Source organism: Mirounga angustirostris, unplaced genomic scaffold, assembly GCF_029215605.1.
Source record: "Mirounga angustirostris isolate CCGP_5_RB_7025 unplaced genomic scaffold, mMirAng1.0.hap1 SCAF_3, whole genome shotgun sequence".
Classification (NCBI taxonomy): Eukaryota; Metazoa; Chordata; class Mammalia; order Carnivora; family Phocidae; genus Mirounga; species Mirounga angustirostris.
Window position 1 is genome coordinate 10199673 of NW_026991711.1, and position 16981 is coordinate 10216653.

General features: G+C 42.7%; 1 protein-coding gene across 1 annotated transcript in view; it reads left to right on the forward strand.

Annotated features, from left to right (window-relative positions):
* Window positions 1-595: 595 nt before the first annotated feature.
* Window positions 596-16981, forward strand: part of NALCN (sodium leak channel, non-selective) — a 312103-nt gene continuing 295717 nt past the window's right edge. Inside the window, exon 1 of the mRNA XM_064585923.1 lies at window positions 596-884. The gene's annotated coding sequence lies outside the window, so the exon portion shown is untranslated. The remainder of the gene's footprint in view (window positions 885-16981) is intronic.

Consider the following 16981-nt stretch of genomic DNA (forward strand, 5'->3'; position numbering starts at 1 on the left):
TTTTCAGGGAGTGCAGCCAAGAGGCGTCCCCTGGGCCTGAGTATGGTGTTCAAGATTCCAAGATTTCCCTAAACCCGGTCAGCGAGAAGCTGCAGAAGACATCAGATGCAGCTTCTTGTCCTGGTCACTTACAGTGCATGGAGGTAACCATCAATATTTGAATGGACATCCCGCCTCAGCCACATAGCGACATATTTTAATTTTAGGGGGAATGTGAACATGTTTAGAAAACTATGGTAAGTGTCACCCATGCACTCATTAATTCACAATTTCATACTCAAAAGGTGAAACTAGTCCGCATCCTCAGAAACCGTGTCCGGGAAGCCCAGCTCACTCACACTCGCTCACACGCGCACGCACACGGGCCCTGCGCGCCTCTATGCAGTGCCCTTGTATGTGCCCCGCGTGTGGCCGGCTCCAGTGCACACGGCGTGGCCGTGCTCAGGCCGAGACCACGAGAGGAGCCGGTCGAGGAGAACCGAGTTGTTGCTGTGAGACTGACTGCCGGTGGCAGCCAGAGGAAGAACCTGCTAGCACCGACCCTCCCGCTCCGCACCAACTGCAGCGCAGCCTCCGCTGCCGTTTCCTCCCTCCAGCCCTCCGCGTCCTCGCAGCCCCTGCGGCAAAGACAACTCCGATTAAACCAACAAAAAAAAGCCCTGACCCTCCCCGCCCCCCAACCCCTCGCCCGCAGGCCCCGCGCCCGGGTGGCTGCAGCGCGCGCCTGCACGCGAGCCGCGGCCCCGGCCGGGTGGCGCGCGCCGACGGAGCGCGGGAGGTGAGGGGCCGCGTCCTCGCGGGGTGGGCGCCGCGCCCGGGCCGCCGCCGCCGCCGCCGCCGCCGCGCCCGCGGCACCATGACCGCTGCGAGCACTGGGGTTACAGGTTGGTCACGGCCGCCCTCGCCCGAGGCCCGGGCGCGCACTGGTGGCCCTCGCCGGGCGGGGCAGGGCGGGTGCGGGCGGGGGGCGAGGGCCCGGCGCGGGGGCCGCGGGGGGGGGCGGAAGGGGCGCCCCAAGCCTCGGCGGGGAAGGGGCGCGGGCGGCCGCGAGCCCCTCCCGGCCCCCCCCCCGCGGCGGGATGCGCCGTCCCCGCGCGGGCGGCGCGCGGGTGGGCGCCGGGAGCCGGGGCCGCCAGATCCAGGCCTGCCCCGCCGGCCCCCCGGGGGCAGGTGGCCCGGGCTGCTGGCGGCTGCGCTTCGCGGCGTGCGGCGGCCCCTCCGAGCTCGCCGGGGTGGGCGGCCGCCCTGCTGCAGCAGGTTTCCCGAGGGGCCGGGGCCTTGCCCACCCCACCCGACTCCTGCGGATTGCTGCGTGCTTCAGAGCCCTCATTTTATTAATGGGCCTGGTCGAGCCGCTGTCATTCGGGTGGCCCACGGCCAGCAAAGCAACAGCGTTTTGTCACTGAGCCCTAAGAGACTGGCTCGCATCTTAAGACGGGCCCAGAACTCCCGAACAGGCAAGGGGTTGTCCCTCTGACTCGGAATTTCCTTCCTTCAGGATGGCTGATAACTCTGAACTCAGGTCCTTATCAAGTCTTGGAGTATCATAGGATGAATCTTTCAATGTCACGCATAATTGTCAGGGAATATATCATCAAGGATGTGGACTCGTACACATATAGGTTCAGGCCTCTGGAAGGTTCTAGCCTTAATCTTGTGTGTGTGTGTGTGGTCATCAGCTAGGCCCAGATTTCCCTGGTGGTGAAATGGGAGTTGGGGACCAGTGACTGCTGTGTATTAGAAGGCCAAGGTTGGAGGAGAAGACCTTTGACAGGGAGCAGAAATTAACAGGTGGCTATTCGGTTACAGTTTGTGATTCCCATTTTCATAGCTACACTGTGATTTGATTGGAAATGAAGTAGGAAAGGACAGGGTGGCCTATGGCCGATATTCTCGAGGCGAGTATATGAGCCGCAGTGGTTTTTTACATTCAAAGATTAAGTTTCAACAGTTCTAAATGACAATCATGGCTTCTCACAGCTCTACAACAACAACCACCTATTTCCTCATTGGTTCAGTTTTATTCTGTGGGCCTCTCTAGGTTGGATTCTTATTCTTCTGTGGTATATTTTGACCCAGCTATTGCTAAAGCCAAATAAAGTGAAGGAACAATCGGGCTTGGGAGGAAAATTAAAAAGTGAACGGGCTCATGGTACCCCTTTCCTGTTCGTAGAAGGCAGGGCATCTTGGCAGAACAGATGCGCTGTCCCTGCTAAGGACTATTCTAGAACTTCTATAAAAACTGAAGACAAGTCATGTCTTGTGGAATGGTGGTGCTGTAGTTACAACTTTAGATATCACTTGCAAGATAGTCAAAAGAGGAAAAAGGTACTTCTAAAAGGAAAAAAAAAAAACCCTCAAAGTTGTATAATTTCCTTGCAGTTGAAAGACTGGAAGGTTCGAGTGGCATTTTCTTCTTCTTTGAGTATGGCATTTCTTTGAAATGTGTCTCATTTGCTTCTCTTTCCTGCATGCATTGTTTGTGCGTGTGTGTACACATCTGGGCATGCACGTACATATTTTATTTAAAAAAGTTATGAATTGTTTCCCAAAAATGGTATCAACATTTTAAAGGTTATCTGTCATGTTGTATGATTTTTACCTTCTTCAAAGACCCATGCAAGAAGCTTTTACACCTCAAAAGTCTTTGTATGCAAACATTAAACATTTAAAAATTTATCCTTTGAATTTTAAAATAACCAGCCATGAAAGAAATGACAGAGATGATAGACAAAAAAAGAATAAACTAGTCCATAGTCCTAATAACTGAACACAAATAATTAAAATATCTATGTATTTGCTATAATCTTTTTAAAACTACATGACTTTGTGTAGTTGGAATCATGGCATTGTACAGTTTTTATACTGGTTTTCCTATTTAATATTTAGCATAAGCAATTTTTTAATTCTATATAGTATTCTTACTTAAAAAATTCTAAATAGCTGTATAAGACTGCGCCCCATGAATATAGCTTCACTTCTATGACCGTACCTCTGGTCATTGCACATTTGTTGTTTCCAGTTTCTCATCATTACAAATAACATATCAAAAATATTTGATAATCAAAATTAAATGCATTATCAAAATTATTATGGAAATATATAATATATATAATGGATATACTGTATCTATCTGGCTTTAGGTTGTTTTCCTAAAGATATAAATTTGAATAAGATGTTTTCTATGTTTCTGCAGTAAATATGCCTTCTTTTGGTATTTGTGGATCATTTTCCCCTCTTTTACAGGGATAAAGGAAGATAAAAAAACTATCTTGGACATATAACCTTTGCACTATGTAAAGACTTGACCTTTAACCAATTCATCTAAAATCAAGATGATAAAATATACTTCTTAGTGTAAAACCAAAATAAGAATGTTATAAAAGTGGTCAGGTGAAAAAAAAAAAAAAAAAAAAAAAAGTAAGTAAATGCAAGTTCTTTTAGGAATAATGATTTTTGAGCCCAGAGGTCTAATTCTGGTTTTTTGCTTCCTAGTCAGACTTCAAATAAATGATCAAAGGACTTTATATAGTGAGAAACCTTTACCCCACAGGCACAGGGAAGGGAAGACCATTTGCTTGTGGGCCGTGGACTCCGAGGCATTTCTGGTAGATTCAGCACAGATGGAACTGGACAGATGGGATGGATGGCAAAACTAAGGTTCAGGCCACAGTTCCCTTTCTACTTGTACAAAAAATAAGGAACAGAGTTCCAGGCAGAACTCCTTTATCTGAAGGGTGAAGTCTGAAGTTGACTTCTGAAGCAGTTTCTCCGGGAGACCCTGGGGCGGGCACAGCCATACCAGATGGAATGTGCTCTAAGGACAGGGACTGACCCCATGGTCCAAAGAGGGGTGCGGGACTGGGGCTTCTGGGAAAAGAGTCAGGAGATGAGAAGACCAAAGATCAGCACACTGTGGCCAAAGGAAGCGCGTCTGCAGAGACTGAGTGGGACTTCTTTCCAATTATGCAAAGGAAAGAGAAGGGGAGACTTTGTTTGGAGCAGGATGATAGGTCTGGAAGACAGCCAACAGAGACGCACAAAGAAGTGCTCTTCCTGACAGGGAGATCAGAGCAGATGGGGCGCAGGCCACGTTCTAAGTGAAATGTGAGCACTGTTTTCTTTTAGATGAAAACAAATAACCCAAATATGCAGATGGAGATGAGTTATAATGGACCAGGAAGGACTAATAAAAAGAAGCTAACATCTTGTTAGAGCCTAGTGAACACTTTGCATTTGAAAAACTGAAAAAGGAAAAATACCCCATCAGTATTCTGATCAAGTTAAATTTTTTTTTTGCCAGGTGGGCAAAATGGGTAAAGGGGGTCAAAAGCATAAATTTTCAGTTATAAAATAAATAAGTCACGGGATGTAATGGGCAGCATGGTGACTGTAGTTAATAATACTGTGTTGCATATTTGAAAGTTGCTAAGAAAGTAGATCTTGAAAGTTCTCATTACAGGAAAAAAACCATAAACTATGGTGATGGATGCTATCTAACTTACTGTGATCATAACAACAAAAAGAAAAAGGAAAAAAAATGTTTATCTACAAAGAGAACATGTAGACCGCCTTCATATATACCCTTCCCAAAATTAAGTATCAGCAAGCAGTAAAATAATATCCCAAAGTTGTATAATTCTGAATAATACCAGAAGACAATTCTTGTAGGATACTCCTATGGGTCAAAAATGAAATAGAAAAAAAGATGAAGACATACGTATTAGGCAAGTGAAACAAAAGGTGAAAGAAGAATGTAAATAACAGAACAGTTGTTTGAAAAGTGATTAGATGAGAAAAAAGGACCTTAAAGCAATAAAAGTTACTATCTTTTTTTTTTGATGTAGTGTTCCATGACTCATTGTTTGTGCATAATAAAAGTTACTATCTTTAATAAAGTTATGATTATGAACCTTCTAGCAATACCAATGATCATAGCAATGTAATATTTTTAGCCAAAAGTATTCTTAAGTGTATCTATTTTGGGAGACATGGCCCACAGATGCAGTATTTTCTCAAAGGTTCTGTGACCTATGATGGGATAAGAAATGAGCATTTCAGCCTAGGAGGTAAAGAAAACAACACAAGAGAACTAACTAGAGAGGACGAGAAAGGAGGTAACGTTTAAAAAACACATGTGAATTCGTTATAAAATAGGAAAGCTTTAGACATGATAGAAAAAAACTGAACAGCCAGAGCATTCCAGTTTTTGAGGCATATTAGTATACATCCAAGAACTAAAGAATGAGATCAAGAAGAAGGAGGAAAATAACAATGGGGATCAGTGAAGGAAGGTGTTGGAGAAATTGGGTGTGCAATACCTGGAACCAGACTATGATCATGGAGCCAAGAAGTGGATAGTAGATTTATCAGCAGAACAGATGCTAACAGATCTGGTGATCAAACCAGTAGAAGGAAAGGGAGGGCATGGGTGCAAAGTAAATCCAGGATTTCAAGCCCGGGTGATTGATTGGCGGTGTTTTGTTTTGTTTTGTTTTTCCCTATTTATAATGCCTAGACAAAACAACTAATCACTTCATCTCTCAGTGAGCAGTATCTATAGATTAAATCATTTGCTTCATTATTTTTTAAATCTGTTCTTCTTTGTTGTAATTATGAAATCCATAGGTCAGCTTCGTGGATCACTTCTGAAGTAGAGGAAGGATTTTTAAAAATTACTGTTTCTAAAAAGGACAAATTCCAGAAGCCTCTATCAGACAAGATACAAATTTGTATCAGACAAGATACAAGTCAGTGATGACTTAAGACACTATTAAATATATATTACAGAAGTCGAGGTTAAAAAATCCTGGATAATGTAAAATGAGAGGATCTCTGAAGGATGGAAACTTCCTTAACTATTCCTCCCCGGAGCTAAAACACAGAGATGGAGATAAGTATTGTGAATAAGGGATTTAAATTTTTAGAAATAGGGCTTCTTGGATTTGGAAACACCTTTCGTTAAATTAGTATTTCTATTTCCTTCAATTTGGTATGTCAATACTTTATGGAGAAAAAAAATACTAAACTCTGGGGAACCACAAAACAATTTTCTGCTGTTTATTAAGTAAAAATTAAAGCAATTTTAAAACCTAATTAGTTGAACTAGACAATTTGTTTTTGATTTCTTCGTTTCAAGAAATGAATAGTCATTTTTAAGGTATATTCTATACTAGAACGTTGTAGTAGAAAAGCCAAGGAAAAGAGTTCTTAATTATGTTCTCTTAAGACAAAAACCAAAATCTTATTCTTGTATGTAAAGTATATTCCATGTAGTTATTTTTTTGAGAAAATTCTGAAGGTCTCTGGGGAAAACTTAAGAATAGAATATACTGCATGTACATATAGTTATAAATCAAAATTTTTGTCTCCGATTTCTATTTTGTCTCAGTTGTTGAGAACTAGTCTCTTATTTTTATCCCCAAACAACCAGTCTGGACTCTGAACTATAAACTCTGGAGGTATTAAAATGCTCTTCTGAGCATCTAGATCAGTGACCCCATCACTAATTGGGACCACTTCTGGGATAGTGTGTTAGAATTCCCTGGGGACCATTTCCCATAGTCCACCCCAGAAGGTTCTTAGTATGCCTGACATGAAGGACAACCAGGGTTGAGAATGTTTAAGAACCTCCCTGGATGATTCAGACATTCAGCAGTCTTTGGAAACTACTATTTGGAGACCTTTCACCTTCTTTGTCCAAACTTTACGGATTCCTATTACAAAATCAAATCACCACAAACAAAAAAAAAATAGGTAACTCCTTTTGAATTGCCATCTTGTTTAAGTACAGCCAGGTCAAGTTTTGAAAACCACTATTTTAAACCATCCATCTTCTTTGTGCTTTGCAGATTCATTACAAGATTAAGTAACCACAATAAAAATAGATAATCTCCTTTTCTGAATTTTCATAATATTTAAATGATAATAGCAGTTTATCAAGATAAAATGCCTGTCCCTGAACTCTTGGAAGATGAAAACCCTCAGAGGCCCTGCGGCCATGTAGAGGACGGGAGAACCTTTACGGGACTATTCAGAGATTGGGAAATGTGACCTTCTTGCAAAGTCGCACCATCAACCTCTGGTGATTTCTAACTCTGACCTTTTCCTGAAATTTTCTTACACCTACACCGTACCCAGAATAAGTCTCAAAATTATAAATGTATATCCTTTCTAACTTGGAGTGAATGACAAGTTTTGTTAAAAGGATTGATTGGATTTTCGGAGTAGAGATCTGGCCAGAGGCTGATTGCTTCAATTTGTAATCAATACAGTGATTAGGTGACGCAAATACAGGCCCGTGCCCTCTCCTGTGGCTGGGCCAATTTAGTTTGGGATGCAGGGTACAACAACAAAGGGGTGCTGAGCCATTCTAGTCTATCCTGAGTTCCTTTCCAAATCCAGTGGTTTTTAAAGGTCAAAGAAAAATCAATTTTCACGAGTAAAAATGAAGCAAAACAGAATTCATAGTAATGACAGTTTTGAAACATTCGTAGAAAGAACCAGAAAAAAGGTAATATGCTGTTTTTCTTTGGGATTTGGGAAGTAGAGTCAGTATAAAAAGTGGGAGACCATTTTCTTTCTTTCCTGTTTATTATGTTCTGTTACCCACTGTATAGCACATCATTAGTTTTTGATGTAGCGTTCAATGATTCATTAGTTGTGTATAACACCCAGTGCTCATCACAACATGTGCCCTCCTTAATACCCATCACCCTGTTACCCCATCCCCTCACCGTCCTCCCCTCTGAAGCCCTCAGTTTGTCTCCCGGGCTCCACAGTCTCTCATGGTTCGTTTCCCTCTCTGATGTCTTCCCCTTCCCCTTTGGTCCTCCGTTCTGTTTTTAATCAGTGTGCTGACAAAAGGAACAGAGAACGGAAGAGCTCGGTTTAGAGGTGGCCTTTTGAAATGTTTCACTTCCTCTGCTTGGTGGCCCGGCCTGGGTGGCCCCTGCGTCCTGCTGAGACTGGACCATGCGTGCAATGCTCTGTTTTTGTAGGACTACATCCTGATTTAGCGAGGGCCAGATTGTAGATGAGTAAGCACCCAAATGAAAAGTGCATTCGGAGAGAGTCAGAGAGAGCTTGCTGCTGTGACCCCAGGGGTCAACATTTCAATGATGTCTCAGTTCTCCTGCTAACGGTTTGCGCTCTGCTCACCGCTGGAGCAGACATAAACTCAGGCTACTTTGAGAGACAAAACAACACAGCCATCTGCCTTTTCTGCAAGCAGGAGCCCGATGACAGGGAAAGATGTGTCTGGCCCATAAAATTCATGAGCAAAGGGGACTGATGACAGGCCTGCTTGAGAGTGGCCTGGGAGGACTGAACTGCACTTCTAGGGGCTGCCATGCTCAAATTTGGTTTCACCACTTAGACATGGGGGAGGCAAGAATTGGAGAATCTTCATCCCTGATCTCTGAGAAAGAAGATTCTAGTCACCACGCCTTGGAAAGGTCAGACTGAAAGATGTGGACAGCTGAAGATCACGGGGTTCAAGATCAGAAAATGACCTCGGGCGGGGCAATCTCTCAATCTCAGTTTAATCTCTAATATAGGAGTAAGAAAACACCTGTCACTGGGGCAGGGCAAGAAGTCGGTGAGATGATCCACGCAGATCTCTTAGCCTCACACGTCATAAACTCTCAGCAAATGTTAGGTGTAATTTGTGCAAGCTTCACAATGAATTATTTTCATATTGTATTTGTTTTAAAGAAATCACAAATGAATTTCATCACTGTTGCAAAATGTTTGAATTTTATAAAAGCTCTTGAATTTCAGACTCCCTGGAATCTAAAATTGTTTCCAATTCATGTGGCATTGGGCAAGTTTGCCTCAAATTTGTAATCTGTACAATGGAGATTTTACTAAAAACTACTTCAGAGAGATAGTTAGGCCTTGCAATTGTGCCTGGCACAGAGCCAACTTTCCATAAATGTTTGATTTCATCTTTCAAACGGGGAACAAAAGAGAATACACAATGCTTGATTCTTTACATACATAAAGCTTGATTCCTTTCTGAGATTATGTACAGTGTTTTATGGACTATCATCCTACCCTAAGAACTGATCAAATGCATAAAGTTAGGAGCGACTTCAAGAGTGTGATAATAGATTTTATCATTGGGAGTGTCTTGGGATGTGATGTACTGCAAACTCCAGATGGTGCAGGAGTCCTGTCTGCAAATTTCATAATGTATAGTAATTCTCTCTGAGAACATCCAGAAAGCAGCTGGTCACCTCTCAGGATGACCCAATGCATTATTATTAGAAACTTTTAGAAAAACAGCTACCATTTGCTAACTTCTGATTGATAGCTTCCATTTAGTTTGGATTTTCCTTGCTGGAAGAACCACTACAAAACCAAATCACAACCTTGACCATGTTCTGAGCTGTGGATTTTGAGTATGGCAAAAGGACTTCTCTTGATAAACCCCTTCTTTCTGCCTTGGTACATTCTCTGCAGAAAGCATATACTCTTATGCCAAGGTGTCATATTCTAGTTTCTAGTTTCACATTCTCAGCATATTCAGTCAAGAATTTATGAGACTAAGGGCGCTTGGGTGGTTCAGTTGGTTAAGCGTCTGACTGTTGATTTGGGCTCAGATCATGATCTCAGGGTTGTGAGATAGGGCCCCGTGTCCTGCTCGGTGCTGGGCGTGGAACCTGCTTAAGATTCTCTCTCTCCATCGCCCTTTGATCCTCCCCCCATCCTGCACACATGGGCATGCGCTCTCTCTAAAAAAAAAAAAATTTATGAGACTAAAACAAACTCTAGGAAATTAAAAAATCTGCCATCTGTAGGAAATTAAGACAGCTGTCTCTTTCCTATAAGATGTAAGATTATCAGGTGAGAGTTCATAAATGCTTTTTTCTCATTTTTATTTTGAAATTTAGAGAAAAGATAATAAAAGCATAATAGAATGTTTCTAGAATTCACCCTCGAGGAAAAAGACTGGATAATGAATAATGACTTCAGAAACCTGAAAGTGACATTTAGATAGATTCAATGAGACATTTGAAGATTCTTGCCAGAAAAAAAAGACACATTTTTATAAACGTGTGGCTGGAATAACCATCAAATGAATCATATAATAAAAATGGATTCAATTTTAAGAAATGAGAAATGTCTGCACTATTTTCATACAAAAAAAATAATTGATGCCAAGAGAGTTTATAATCACTAGGTTGTATGATGAGACTATGTTGAAAAAGTAGTTTTCTTTTTATTACCACTCTGAGTTATAGTATAGTTAATTTTAAATTTAATAGTTCTGTAAGCCACATTGTCTTGGTTCATATCCTGCCTCATCTCTGAGCCCAAGAGAAAAGGTCCTTGTAAGAATGGAATGACATGGGGCGCCTGGGTGGCTCAGTTGGTTAAGCGACTGCCTTTGGCTCAGGTCATGTTCTCGGGGTCCTGGGATCAAGCCCCACATCGGGCTCCCTGCTCGGCGGGAGGCCTGCTTCTCCCTCTCCCACTCCCCCTGCTTGTGTTCCTGCTCTCGCTGTCTCTGTCTCTGTCAAATAAATAAATAAAATCTTAAAAAAAAAAAAAAAGAATGGAATGACATAATGCGCGATGTGCTTAGGAAGCCTGGCACCTGACAAGCCCTCAGTAAACGTTGGTAGGAGTCTGTTTTTACATGGCAGTTGACAGATTTTGAGAGGAAATCAACTGATGAGCTCATAATTTTACCATGGGAACTTCCTTATCTTCCAAAGCATTTCATCACACTTTTGTGGGTTTTTTTTTTTTCCTGTAGATTACTGTGTGTGTGTGTGTGTGTGTGTGTGTTTGACGATTGTTTTCTTTTGTGTAAAGCATTCAGACTGGGGAATATATATATTCAGCTTCATATAAAATCCTGCCTGTAATACTTGTCCTTCAGTGGTTTTGAGGATTAAGATCCAAGGTAATTAGTGAGCACCTGCTAAGCAGGAGATGCAGGGCGGTTGGAGTCCACGTGGGAGAGTGCTGTGTGCCACACTATGGAGCTCACAGTGGTGGCTGTGGGATGCTGAGAAAGCACAGGATACCAGTCCTTGGTGCCCCTAGGAGAGAACCGAGGTGCTGTGGGCTTGCAGAACTAGGGAGGAGTTTCAGCCATTCACAATGGAGTGAGAGGACATTCAGCTGGGAGAGGAGGTGGGGTCATCACAGGCTCCGGGGCACCACTGTACCCTGGAAATCGGAGGAAGGATGAGTGGACAGGATAGAGAAGCATGAGGCACGGCAGAGAGATTTTGGACCACAGAAAATAAGACAAAAATAGCGGGGCTTGCTCCCTCATTTACAAGCATGGCGTAAAATGCACGATGCTATATTCATTTTTTCTGAATGGACCTCTTCTGTTGGGAAGGACATTTGGCCAGCCAAAATGTAGAGTCTGTATATACAGAAATAATGGCATTTGGCAGTTCCAGCATCAGGAATAAACATCCCCTTTGTCTTGAAACTGTTAAGATCATGTGCTGAAGTACAACGGACTATTTAAATATGCATATGGGAAAGGCAGAAAACTTGTTACAATACAGATATCAGTGGTTTGTTGGTATGGGTTTCTGCGGCCACTTAAGCAAAACAACGACAACAAAAGGAGAAGTAGGAATACTTGAAATAAGAAATAAGATTGTAATGCTCAAAAGAATGATAACATCAAATTCAGTTGTCTTCCAGAATACGTGGTGATACCTTTCTCCCCTGCAAATTCAATATTGACAGCCAATCTAGAAAAAATGTCTTTTTATCTGTTTACCTGGCAAGGCCTTGCACATAAAAGGATGTAAATGAGCTTAAGAGATGAGAAAGAGAAAGGCAGATGTTTGAAGGGGGTGTTTGTTTACAGTTAGGATTTTCTGTGCGTGCATATTTATTGACAGAGAAAGATGTTCACAAGATACTGAAAAAAAAAACAGCTGGTTACAAGACAGTGTTTAAGCAGCCATTTAAAAATAAATATATGCATGGAAAAATGTATATGGAGAAGAAGATAGTAGATATACAACCCATATGCCGTTGGAGAGTAAGTGCTGCAACTGAAGGACGAGAGGGAGTATATTTGATTATTGCTCCGTCTGCAGTGCTTTGCCTCGCGACGGGCACGACGTGCTCACACAACAAACACTTCGCAAAAACAACGGAGTCTCTAGAAGTGGAGTTCCTGATGGTTTTCACCTTGTTCCTCATTTTGTTTTTATATTTCTTCTAATTATCCTGCTTTGTTAGTGTAATGAGAATTAAAGAATAAGATTATTTTCTCTTCGTTTAACTGAAGATGTAGGTATGCGAGGTCCGGGAAGGGAGTAGTCAGCCGGCCTGGCCTGTCACGTGACGCTCGTCGCGGCCGACAGCGCAGATACAGGTGCATGCTGGGAATCAGCCGTTCAGTAGATACTTGCCCGCGGAGGAAGGGCGGAGCTAGCCGTACGGTCGTGAAAAAAATAAGAATACCATTAAGTGGGGCGCCTGGGTGGCTCAGTCGGTTGAGCGACTGCCTTCGGCTCGGGTCGTGATCCTGGAGTCCCGGGATCGAGTCCCGCATCGGGCTCCCTGCTCGGCAGGGAGTCTGCTTCTCCCTCTGACCCTCCTCCCTCTCATGCTCTCTGTCTCTCATTCTCTCTCTCACAAAATCTTAAAAAAAAAAAAAAAATTTAAAGAATACCATTAGGTGGAAGTTGAAGAATGAGTGTGCAGTAGTGAGAGGCTCTCCTTTAATTCATCAGTTGCTCTGTCGTTAATTAAGCATGTTGCTTGCCTGTGTCAGGAGCACAGAGCATTGGAATCCTTGGAGGAAAGAGACCAAGTATGTTTTATTAGTGCTGAATTCCTGTCACCTCACACAATGGTTGGGATCCTTTTTTTTTTTTTTTTTGAATGAATGCATTTTATGCAAGCATGAATGAAGGAGAAACTTCTGCTAGCCATGAAGGCTGCTCTTCCGAAGACCTAACAGTAAAGCTGGAGGTGAGGAGTCCAAGGGATGGTATTGAACATTTTGTTTCCTTAATTTCCTTTTAAAAACTCTGCATGGGTTCAGTTAGGGAGTACAAAGGACTGATGTGGGGTTGGCAGCAGACCAGGAAGAGGACACAGCTGGAGTAAAGCTGCTGAAGTCGCTGAGAAAGATCGTAGGGTGGGGGTGATGGGACGCTTAGCCCGTTCAAGTGGAGCATGTGGGTCGTGAGCCTGACCGGAAGTGCAGGTACAACTGAGCGGGGCGGAGTGTCCTTACAACGTGAAGCTCAAGAAGGCAGGCGGGCTGCGAGCTCCGAATGCCTTTGCTGTTCCCTGCTGGGAACCCAGCACATGTCACAGTGCCTGATACCGAAGCACATGTGCAGTCTTTCTCGTGTGAATGAATGAATGAACTAATGAACAAGAACCAAGGGGATAGGCTGAGAGCTTTTCTGGGTTCCAGGAGAGACCAGGTCAGTGTTTTGGGCAGTTGATGTCTGATATACAGGACGGGACATATCAGAAAGCTTGATGTTTGTGGCAGTCCTGACCTGAATCCATCGCCCAGCAAGGACTCTAGTAAACGGGGCTAAAGCAAAGGGGTCGGGTACATCAGGACAGAGAATCTTCTGCACATGTGAGGACCTGCACGTGATGACATGGCCTTCTGCACGTGTGAGGAGCTGCCCGTGAGGACCCGAAGAGCTCAGAGCACTAGGATCTGGGAGTTGAGAGGAAAGGGGGAGGGTAATGTCGGACTGATACCCACCTGCCCTGTTGAGTTTCAGGTGGTGACGGTGTCCGTACGGCCTGCACCTGAGGGCAAAGATGCACGACCCGGGAGCCAGGCAGCAACAGATGGTGATGGAGACTGCACGAGCAGATGCTCATTTAAGGCATTAAGTACGGAGGACAGACACAGGGGGCAACAGGTACAGGACGTGCTGTAAGCCATCATTTAGAAGATGGAAGTTTCAAAAGAGTTTAATGCAAACCCAAGAGAGCTACAAGGAGAAGAAATGACCCACAGTGTTGCAAGCACTTCACAATGAAAGAAAACTGAATCTATTCATTGCAATTGGTCAAGAAAGAACTGGAATGTCCTAAGGAAAGAGTATGCCGATGGAAGTAAAAATTTATCACAGAATGCGAAACTGGATTTTAACCATTTAAAAGGGAGCAATGAACCAAAATATCTTTTCTCTTGGAGTTGCCATTAGCTGTTTCCAGGCAAAAGATTTATCAGTGAATGTATTGTAACTGTGCAGCCTTTCCCCACTATTGAACTATTTAAATACCACTTTTAATAAGGGTGAAAAAGCTACTGGAAGCCTTGCTTTTTAAATTTAGTGCACTGCCTAATGAAGGACACTTCTGTAAACAGAAAAAAAAATATATTGGGTTATAAATACATCATAGTGATAAGGCTAAGATACACAAAAGCAATTTCCTATCAAAATAATCAGCTTACCTAGGATACTTAAATATCCCTGCTGGTCTTTATCAGGGGAATAATAGGTTTGCTGTACTTAGTTATATTGATTCAACGTGAATGAATGTAAAATCATATTTCTGTGTAGAAAGGAAAATTTTTATAATCAACTGCCTCAAATTAATTTTGAACTCTTCATGTATTTGTAGTTTGCATTTATTTTACTACTTGGTTGCTTTACATAATATTTGATATTATAAAATCAGTCAAGATTTCAGTGATTCTGGAGCTAGTGAGTTTTAATGTATATTTGTGGATTAACCAGGTTCCATGGGAGTTTGAACAGATGGTTTTCTTGGGCACTGTTTAATTTGGTGGCATCTTTGCAGTAGGTAAAATTAGGCAATTAATATGACAATTAATATCATCATGCACGGTTTGGGTGGGTCAAAAATTGCTAGCATAGAGATTTAAAAAAAAATAATTCTGGATGTCTACTTCTTTAGATAAACAAATCCATAATCAAAAATCGGCTTTGCTTCAGATGGGATATTTATAATAAAAGGTGCATGGAATTCATATATGAAGGTATCACATTCATACATCAAAAATTTTTCGGACTGTAAATTATGGCCAGATCGTAAGAGCAGTAAATGGTCATTCATAAGTCTCCACTGGCTCAGTGAAAAAGGTATTATGGTTGGTGGCCAGGTCTATAAAATTTTCTTGTATCATTTTTGAACAACCTTGTACAACCACACTTTATTTCCTTTGTGTTGGATAATCTTGAAGGATTTCTAAAAGATTCTGTATCCTGTTTTTGGGTACATAGGAGACTGTCATTCAAAAAGCATCCCAAATTGAGGCCGCCAGATGTTTCCCTCCATAGTAAATCAGAGAATAAGCATAATTTGAATATTCTGCATAAATTTTCATATCGATGTCAAGAGTCCCTAACTCCAATTATGTAAAATAAAATTAATTAGTGCAGCCTACTGCAAAGCCCATATTCAAATCCAGCATTCAGGGCAAGATAGCCTGGAAGTACCTAGCACATCTTAAAGCCAATTAGCTCAATTTTTTCTGGGAATAGGAGGGCTGGGCAAACACACCTACCTGGGCACATCAAGGAGATCCCAGACATAGAAGGAGGCACTCAGACAGAGAATCAAAGTCAAAGCTGATCTGTCCTGAGCTCTGTCGTTTGTGCTCTTTCCCAGTGAAAATTGCAACTGCATTTATTTACAGATCCTGCAAACACATTCTTGTTTTTCTCATGCTCCTGCGAGAACTGAGTGGTCCTCATTGTCCTTTGGTTAGAGTTCCGTGTCTAGCCCCAAGGAGCAGCCGAGAGGACAGCCAGCACACCCTCCTGGTGGTAAAACCACTGCGTTTTCCTGACTTGGCATTTCCAGCGCTATGCGCCGCCTGGACCTTTCCCCTCTCTTTACTGGCCTTGCGCGATTCTGATCAGTCCCCAGTATCAGTTTGGTCCACTACACACGCTTAGGCTCTGTAGTCGAGGGAGCTTCTTCTGCATTTCAAGTTTGGGTGGGTAGCCTTGGTCGAGTTATTAATCACCCTGAGGCTGGAATTTCTCATGGGGGCGTGAAAAGACGAGATGTTTTCCTGTCTAGTGTCCATTATAAAGATTAGGTAAAATATCGTTGTTAAGCGTCCAAAACATAGTATATAGCCAAAAAAACAAAAAAACAAAAAACCCACTAGCTTTGCTCCTTTCCTTTGAGACTCAGCCCAGGTGTTCATCAAATAAGTCTGTCTATGGACTCAGGGTAGCCAGGTGCCGCCTACCTTTGGGTCTCTGTTCTGTTGCACTTGTTTGCTATTTGTGTCCTGAGGGCCTGGCATACAATAGGCCCTCCTTCTGTGGCTGCTGGGCTGTGGGAGGTGGTAGCAATGGCCAGACAGAGGTGACACTTAAAGCAAGCTGTGGATGATCAGAATTGTGGAAATGTATGTACATGGCAAGCGGGTATCTCATCTCCGTCTTCGGTGTGATTTGAATTTACTTCAAGGTAACTGGAAGAACTGATGCAGTTCCAGCATTCGTAAAAGGAAAAAAAAAACCATTTAGAGGAGGTTCTGCCCCATCTGTCTGCCCCACATCCTCTATGTCAAGGACAAAATTGGGAACTCCGTTTGAAACTATGATTGGAAATAGATGTTTGTGAGTGTCACATTAAATTAACCTGGGGGAAAATCCTGGGAAAGATCTGAGTATTTCATGTGGATTGGTCCCCTGTGCCCTGGCACAGACTGCCTTTAAGTGGAGACAGCTCTAGGTCTCAAAAATTTCCTACTAATATGTATATCCGAAAAGGCAAAGGCATTCTACCCCAGTTAATCTAGACGAGTGCTCTCCAAACGGGCATGCAAACTATAGATGAAGTGCACAAGATGATCTACTGGGTTGAGGAAAAAAAAAACCCCTCAAGCTTGGATTAGTATTTTTATCTTACTCTTTTAAAGTTTATTTTTGGATGCGTTTATTATGTATCATATAGTAGAACATGTGTCTAACGAATGCGTATGTATACACGGGGGACTCCATTGTTGAAGTGATCAGGGTAA